Raw genomic sequence first — 8,018 nt, 5'->3', positions numbered from 1 at the left:
TAAAACCCCAAATAATTAAGGGGGTCACCATCCAGCCTCAGTTCCCAATACTCTCCTTGTTTAAGATGCTCTAGTCCTAGGAGACGCCTTTCAGTGCTTCAAGTCCCTTATACATGTTCTAGCTTCAGGTCTCTGCACATGCTGTTTGTCTCCTCTACCTTGAATACTTCCTCCATTCATTCCTCTTCTATCTCTTTCCACTCCAGTTGATCCTTCCAGTTCTCATCACTTCTTCAGGGGAGCCTTCCCTGACACTTCAGACAGGGTCAGGGCCTCCACTTACAAGTACTTATAGAACCCTGATTTTTCCTTTATGGCTCTTATCTCAATTTGCAGTTTGCTATTTATAGGCAGGATTAGTAAGGTCTGTTACCACTTCTCCTAGACTGTAAGCTCCCTGAAAGCAGGACTCTTGTCTGTCTTGCTACACCATGGCATTACTAGGAGTTTGGTAAACATTTGTGAAATAAATGTTCCCTGTTAATGAGCATGGACCTTAGCTCAGCACTAGCTCAATTTGCCTCTCCATTCCAACCCATGCCATCAGATAAACAACCTCAATGACTACCGATGACTCAGCCCACAGTTCTAATCTCACTGTCCCTTGATCTCCACTACTTGTAAACCTCTGACCACATGCCACTTCACATGGCATTTACAGCTCTTAAAAGGTCCTAGACCACTCTGTACATTGATCCACTTCAGAACTCCTGCACTCCACTGACCCATTCTCTGCCTACAACCTCTCAACCCTGTGACTCAGAATACCCACTTCTAATTCTCAAAAGACATCTCGCCCTTTGACTTCTCCCATTCTTCAGCTCATTGCCACCCTACTGCTTAACTCCCTATCAAGTCTAGATACCATGGTCCATCACTTCATGCACTCATGGTAGCAGTATCACTGTTGTAATCCATTTTAATCTGCCATTTTACTAAATTACTATGAGTTACCATGGGCCACTCTACACTTAGTACTTCTGGAGCTTCTCACGACATCTACAGGAGTAGAGACCACCACTCTCCCCTTTTACAAATGAAGGAAAAGATGCTTTTCTGTCTTCTTAGGGCCAAGCCCACGACACATGGAGGTTCCTAGGATAGGGGTCAAATCGGAGCTACAGCTGCTGGCCTACGCCGCAGCAATGCAGGATTCAGGCCACTGCCTGAAACCCATGCTACAGCTCAGGGAAACATAAGATCCTTAACCCACTGAGAAAGGCTAGGGATTGAACCTCATGGACACTAGTCAGATTCGTCTCTGCGAAGCCATGACGGGAATGTCAAGAGAAAGGATTCTTAAAGAAGTGAAATAACTTGTCCAAGCTCACACCAACAGCGACAAAGCAGGGTGGGGTTACTATCTGAACGAGATGTGTGCAACATCAAGGACTGTGCTCTGAACCAGTCGGTAACTGTCGCTCAGAGAAAATAAGGGAGAATGAAATGGGAGGGAAGCAGGCAAGTGTGAAGACTTGGAGACCCAGGCAACAATCCAGTTGGGAGCTAATGGTGAACTAAGCTGAATCTCTCAGAACATCACAAAAAACTTAAAGGGCCACTTACTTCAGGCTTGTGACTTCACAAGATGGACCTGGTGGGCTTTGGCTGAAAACGGTACAGCTAGGTATGCCTAGAAGAAACCAAAAAGAAATCAGCAGTTTAATACAGTCTTTCTTAATACAATTTGTACTTTATCTGGAAATACATGTATATACTGGTACTTCTAGGCACGATGCCATGCACTAAATGCTTCCAATTTCAGTCACACTTCCAACTATGCTGTGAGCTATTCTCCCATTTTATAAATGAAGAAAGTCAGCTGCAGGAAGCTCAGGAAAATTGCTTCTCATCCCAATTACTTAATAGTAAAAAGGGGATCAGAACCCCAATCTGCTGCTCTCCTAGTCACCCAACTGGGGGTAAGGGTCACACCTCCCCCACTACACCAAGGCTGTGGAGACCACAGGACAGGGGGTGGGGGGATTAGACCAGTGTGCATCTCTAAGCCCCATGCTTCAACTTTAGCCAGAGCAGTGCGCTGACCAGCACGTCTGAGGACAATGCCCAGATCTGCGCTGACCAGCGGGAGGCTCATGGGGCCTGGTGGTGAGGCTCCTTGCCCATCGCTTCCGGCTGGCTGGGGAAGAACAAGGGCCCCCATGGGGCCCTACCCTGGGGAATGACCCCTCCGTAGAATTTTCCCCCCTCTGAAGGTGCCACGTCACAGATGTCAGACGACCTGGCCTCCAAGCCACCTGAAGCCCAGAAGGGGCCCACAGAGAGAGACTGCAAAGGTGCAGTCACCTGTTCTGTTCTGTCCCCCTGTCACAGAGTCACCAAGACGCAGGCCCCAATACCAGAATCACCCATTTTGCTTTGCTCCGCTCTTTCAGGCCTAGCCTGGGGTCTACAGAGAGCCATTCAGGGGCCCTGGAACCAGCATGCTTTTATAATTTTTTTGAGGAGATAGTCAATAGCTGCTCTTAGATTATCAAACAGATAAATGCTCTCCTGCATCACAAAAAGTAAGTTAACTTGAACTTGTCAGCTAGAATTCCCGACATCCTTACCTCAGTCCCCCACCCTCGCTCGAGGTGTCCCTCAGCATTCCGCCCCCCTTGCCTTTCCCCACACTCCCACACTCGCGCATTCCGATTTTCAAAGAGATTTTCTTCACATTTTCAAAGAGATCCTGTCTACCCACTTCCCCTTCTAAAAAAGAACCTCACTTGAAGCTGGCTGCTGGGGCTCCACTGACATGCTTACTTCAGTCCCCCATGCTCGCTCAAGGTCCCCCTCAGCATTCTTCCCCTCTCCCCTGGACCCCACCCATGAAACCCCCACCATACAAGCACCACATGGAAGTGGGTACCGCCCCACTAGTCCCTCCCCGCAATCACGCATTACACCCAGCCATTCCCAAGAAATTTCCTCAGATTTTCAAAGAGATCCTGTCTATACTCTTCACCTCATGAAAAGAAAATCTCAATTGAAAGATGTTAGCTGGAGTTCCGCTGACATCCATATTTCACTCCATCAGGCTAGAAGGCTGTGTCCCTTGGCATTCCCTTCCTGCAAGACAACGGGGCTATGTTCCCTGGCATTCCCTGCGGCTCTTCCCTCCCAACCATGCAGGAAAAACCAACCCATGTGCTGCACCTAAGCGGGTCCCCACACCCCTAGGCCCTCCTTGCACACCCACAGTTACCCCCAACCTTCTTGGGACCCCTCTTCAACTTTTCCAAGGGATCCTAACCATATTTTAACTTTGTAAAAAAAAAAAAAAAAAAACCTAAAGTGAACCTGTCAGCCAGAGCTCCGCTGACATCCTTACCTCAGTCCCCCATGCTCCCTATGTCCCTCAGCATTCTCTTTCCCTCTCCCTTCACTCCTGCACACTTGCTGGTCCCTGCTGCCCTGGACACTCCCTGCACTCCTCTGTTGCCCGCCCTCTTCCTGATAGCCTTCCTCAGCTTTTCAAAGAGATCCTGCCCACCCTCTTCCCCTTCTCCAAACAAAAGCTAACTGGAAATGTCAGCGGGAGCTCCGCTGACATCCTTACCTCCGTCCCCCACGCTCGCTAGCCATGTCCCTCAGCTCTCCCTTCCCCTGCACGCACACAACCCCCAAGCTTCCTCTGCAGGCCAGTGGGTGCCTAGTCCCCTCGCTCCTCCCCACACTCGACCGTCCGCACCCCACCCCACCCAAACCCCTCTTCTAGGAGCTTTCCTCAAATTGGGAAAGCGATCCTATCCACCCTCTTCCCCCTTCTCAAAACACACAAAAAAACAAATCCTCAAGGGAACCTGTCAGCTGGAGCACTGCTGACATTCCTTACCTCCCTCCCCAGGCTCAAGTGGTCCCTTCCTAGTCGCTCTGCTCTCCCTTTGCCTGCACACCTACTTACGCACCCCCACAGGCAGGCACAGCAGCAAGCGCATCCCCACCCCCACGCCCCTCCCTGCCTCCCCACTTAGCCCCGCCCCCCCCGCCTCCCCACTTACCCCTCCCCTTCCTGGGAGCTTTCCTCAACAATTCAAAGGAACCCTACCCACCCTCTTCCTCCTTCTCAAAAAACAAAAACAGGCACAAAAACAAACCCTCAAGGGAACCTGTCAGCTGGAACTCCGCTGACCTTCCTTACCTCCCTCCCTGAGGCTCAAGTGGTCTTTCCTGGTTACTCTGCTCTCCCTTTAGCTGCACACCAATGCACTCAACCCCACAGGCAGGCAGAGCAGCAACTGCGTCACTCCCTCCACCCCTCCTTGCCTCTACACATACCCCCACCCTTCCGGGAACCTCTCCTCAACATTTCAAAGGAACCCTACCTACCCTATTCCACCTACCCCCCCAAAAAACCTAACTGTACATTGGCAACCAGAGACCCTATGACAGCTTCAACTCCCTCCCCCACGATCCCAAAGGCAGGGTCCCTCAGCAGTAACTCCTCTCTCCCATCCCCTGCCCACACTCAGCCCCCAGACAGGCTCTTAACCTAAGCGGGTCACCGCCCTCCTCGCCACACCCGCCCTCTCGTGATTCCCCCCAACCTTCATAGGGAAATTAGTCACCATTCCAATTGGACCCTATCATTCTCAAAACCATCCTCCCTGGAAGCTGCCAGCTGCAGCTCCACTGGCAGCCTGACCTCTCTCCCACCGCGCCGGCCGGCGTCCCTCAGCAACCCCTTCCGCTCTCCTCTCTGCCCCACGCACGCACGCCAACCCCCACCACGCAGGCCCGCCGGGCCCCGCCCCCCTCCACCCTCCCAGCGCTCACCCCTTCACCCCCCCCCCTTCCTGACCTCTTCCCTCTGGTTGCTCAAAGGACCCGCTCCACCCTCCGCGCCTTCGCCAAAAACTCCAAACCAGCCGGCTTACCTGTCAGCTGAGGTCCGCTGACAGCCTTACTGCACTCCCTCTGGCGGGCGCCTGGGGTCCCTCAGCATACCCTTCGGCTCTCGCCTCTGCCCCACGCGCGCAACACCCACGCACGCAACGCACGCAACGCACACCCCGCAGGCGCCACCCGCAAGCGGCTCCCTGCCCCCGGAGACCAGCCCAGCAGTCGCCCCTTCACACACACGTGCACCCCCACACACACCCCCAGTCCGGCCAGCCACCTTTCCTTAGCTTTATAAAAGGACCCACACCACCCTCTTCCCCTTCTCCAAAAAAAAAAAAAAAAAAAAAAAAAAACCACAAGAAAAACAAACAAAAAAAACCCCCAGGCTGTCAGCTGTCAGCTGCAGCTCCCCTGACAGCCTTACTGCACTCCCTCAGGCTCGCGGGGTCCCTCAGCATACAGACCCCTCAGCTCTCCCCTCTGCCCCACAGACCAAACCCCCACCACGCACGCCACACACTCACCCGGGTCCCCGCCCCCCTCCCCCCTCCCAGCACTCGCCCCTTCAGGCCCACCGCCCGCCCCATCCACCCCCTTGGGTCAACTTTCCTTAGCTTTTTCAAGGAACCCTCTCCACCCTCCGCCCCTTCTCAAAAGACTACTACAAACAAACAAACAAACAAAACGCACTATTAACTCTCAGCTACAACTCAGCTGACATCCTTCCTGCACTCCCTCAGGCTCCAGGTGTCCCTCCGCTTTCCCATAGGCTCTCACCTCTGCCTAAGGCAGGCGCCCGCCTTCCCCACCACGCACACCCCACAAGCCAGTGGATCCCTGCTAACATCCACCCTCCCAGCACTCACCCCTTTGCCCTCCTTCCTCAGGTTTCCTCAGGATTTTAAAGGGACCAACACCACCCTCTCCCCCTTCGCACAAAACCACCACCACCACAGAGCACAACAGACCAACAGACCCAAAACTCAACCGAAAGAAAAAGGAAAAAACACCGCACTGTCACCTGTCAGCTGGAGCTCCCCTGACACCCTTACTGCACTCCCTCAGGCTCGCGGGGTCCCTCAGCATTCCCTTCTGCTCTCCCCTCTGCCCCACCAGGCAAGCGGGGCCCCGCCCCCCTCCACCCTCCCAGCCCTCACCCCTTCACCCCCCCTTCCTGCCATCTTTCCTCAGCTTTTTCGAGGGACCCTCTCCACCCTCTGCCCCTTCTCAAAAACTCTCCTCCCTGGAAGCTGCCAGCTGCAGCTCCACTGGCAGCCTGACCTCTCTCCCACCGCGCCTGCCAGCGTCCCTCCGCAATCCCTTCCGCTCTCCTCTCTGCCCCACGCACGCACGCCAACCCCCACCATGCAGGCCCGCCGGGCCCCGCCCCCCTCCACCCTCCCAGCGCTCACCCCTTCACCCCCCCCCCTTCCGGACCTCCTTCCTCTGGTTGCTCAAAGGACCCGCTCCACCCTCCGCGCCTTCGCCAAAAACTCCAAACCAGCCGGCTTACCTGTCAGCTGAGGTCCGCTGACAGCCTTACTGCACTTCCTCAAGCTCGCGGGGTCCCTCAGCATACCCTTCTGCTCTCCCCTCTGCCCCACGCCCGAAACCCACCACTCACGCGACACACTCAATCGGGCACCTGCCCCCTCCACCCTCTCAGCACTCGCCCCTTCAAGCTCCCCCCTCCATCTGTCAACTTTCCTTAGCTTTATTTTTTTTTTCCTTTTTGCTATTTCTTTGGGCCGCTCCTGCAGAGTCTGGAGGTTCCCAGGCTAGGGGTCAAATCCGAGCTGTAGCCACTGGCTGATGCCAGAACCACAGCAACGTTGGATCCCAGCCGCGTCTGCAACCTACACCACAGCTCATCCCAACGCAGGATCCTTAACCCACTGAGCATGGGCAGGGACCTAACCAGCAACCTCTTGGTTTCTAGTCGGATTCGTTAACCACTGTGCCTCGAAGGGAACTCCTTTCCTTAGCTTTTTAAAGGAACCCTCTCCAACCTTCTAACCGTCTCAAAAAAATCAAACTAACTAAAAGAACGCACTATGAACTCTCAGCTGCAGCTCAGCTGACATCCTTGCTGCAGTCCCCTAGGCTCCAGGTGTCCCTCAGCATTCCTGTAGGCTGCCCCTTTTGTCTAAGGCACGCGCGCGCGCGATCCCCACCAAGCACACCCCACAAGCCAGTGGATTCCCGCCCACATCCACCCTCCCAGCACTCACCCCGTCGCCCTCCTTCCTGAGGTGTTTCCTCAGGATTTTAAAGGGAGCACCACCACCCTCTCCCCCTTCGCGCACACCCCCACACACAAAAAAACAAAGCAAAACAGACAAAAAAACAAAAAACCAACCGAAAGACAAAAAAACACCGCACTGTCACCTGTCAGCTGGAAATCAATCCCTTATAAAGCACTTTGTTTGCAAAGATTTTCTCCCAATTCTGTGCATTGCCATTTCTTTTTTTCCCCTATGTTTTCTTTTGCTTTGCAAAAGCTATTAAGTTTAATTAGGTTCCATATGTTAATTATTGTTTTTATTTTCATTAGTCTAGGAGGTGGATCAAAGAAGATATTGCTGCAATTCATATCAAAATGTGTTCTGGCTATATTTTCCTCAAGGAGTTTTACGGTATCTGGTCTTAAGTTTAGATCCTTAATCCATTTGAGTTTATTTTTGTGTATGGTGTAAGATAATGTTTTAACTTAATTCTTTAACATGTAGCCATCCAATTTTCCCAGAACCACTTACTGAAGAGACTGTCTTTTCCCCACTGTATGTTCTTGCCTCTTTTTTCATGGGTTGGTTGACCATAAGTGCTAGAACCCAAGTCTTATGCTTTGGATATCTCTCCACATTTTTAAGGTCATCTGGTAGTCCATAATGACTGGCACATGTGTCTTAAAATGACTTACCCAGAACCTTTTAGATTTTTGTTTATATATCCCTTGGAAAAACACATGTTGGCATCAAGTATTTTTTTAATTGTTATTTCCCCAATACATTTTTTTCCACTGTACAGCATGGTGACCCAATTACTACCATTAAGGTTATGCCCTCACTGCTTTGGTTCTTTGGCCCTGGGTACTAGGTTTACTTAAATGTCTTCAAATGGATAAGGTAGCAGTTCTCTGACATGAGTACGGAGATTTAACTATGTCATAG

This window comes from Sus scrofa, chromosome 10, assembly GCF_054392235.1.
Source record: "Sus scrofa isolate SSC_HxYL_T2T_F1_AM1 chromosome 10, Sscrofa_HxYL_maternal_Yorkshire_Landrace_v2.0, whole genome shotgun sequence".
Lineage (NCBI taxonomy): Eukaryota > Metazoa > Chordata > Mammalia > Artiodactyla > Suidae > Sus > Sus scrofa.
Note: the sequence above shows the minus strand (reverse complement) of the source record.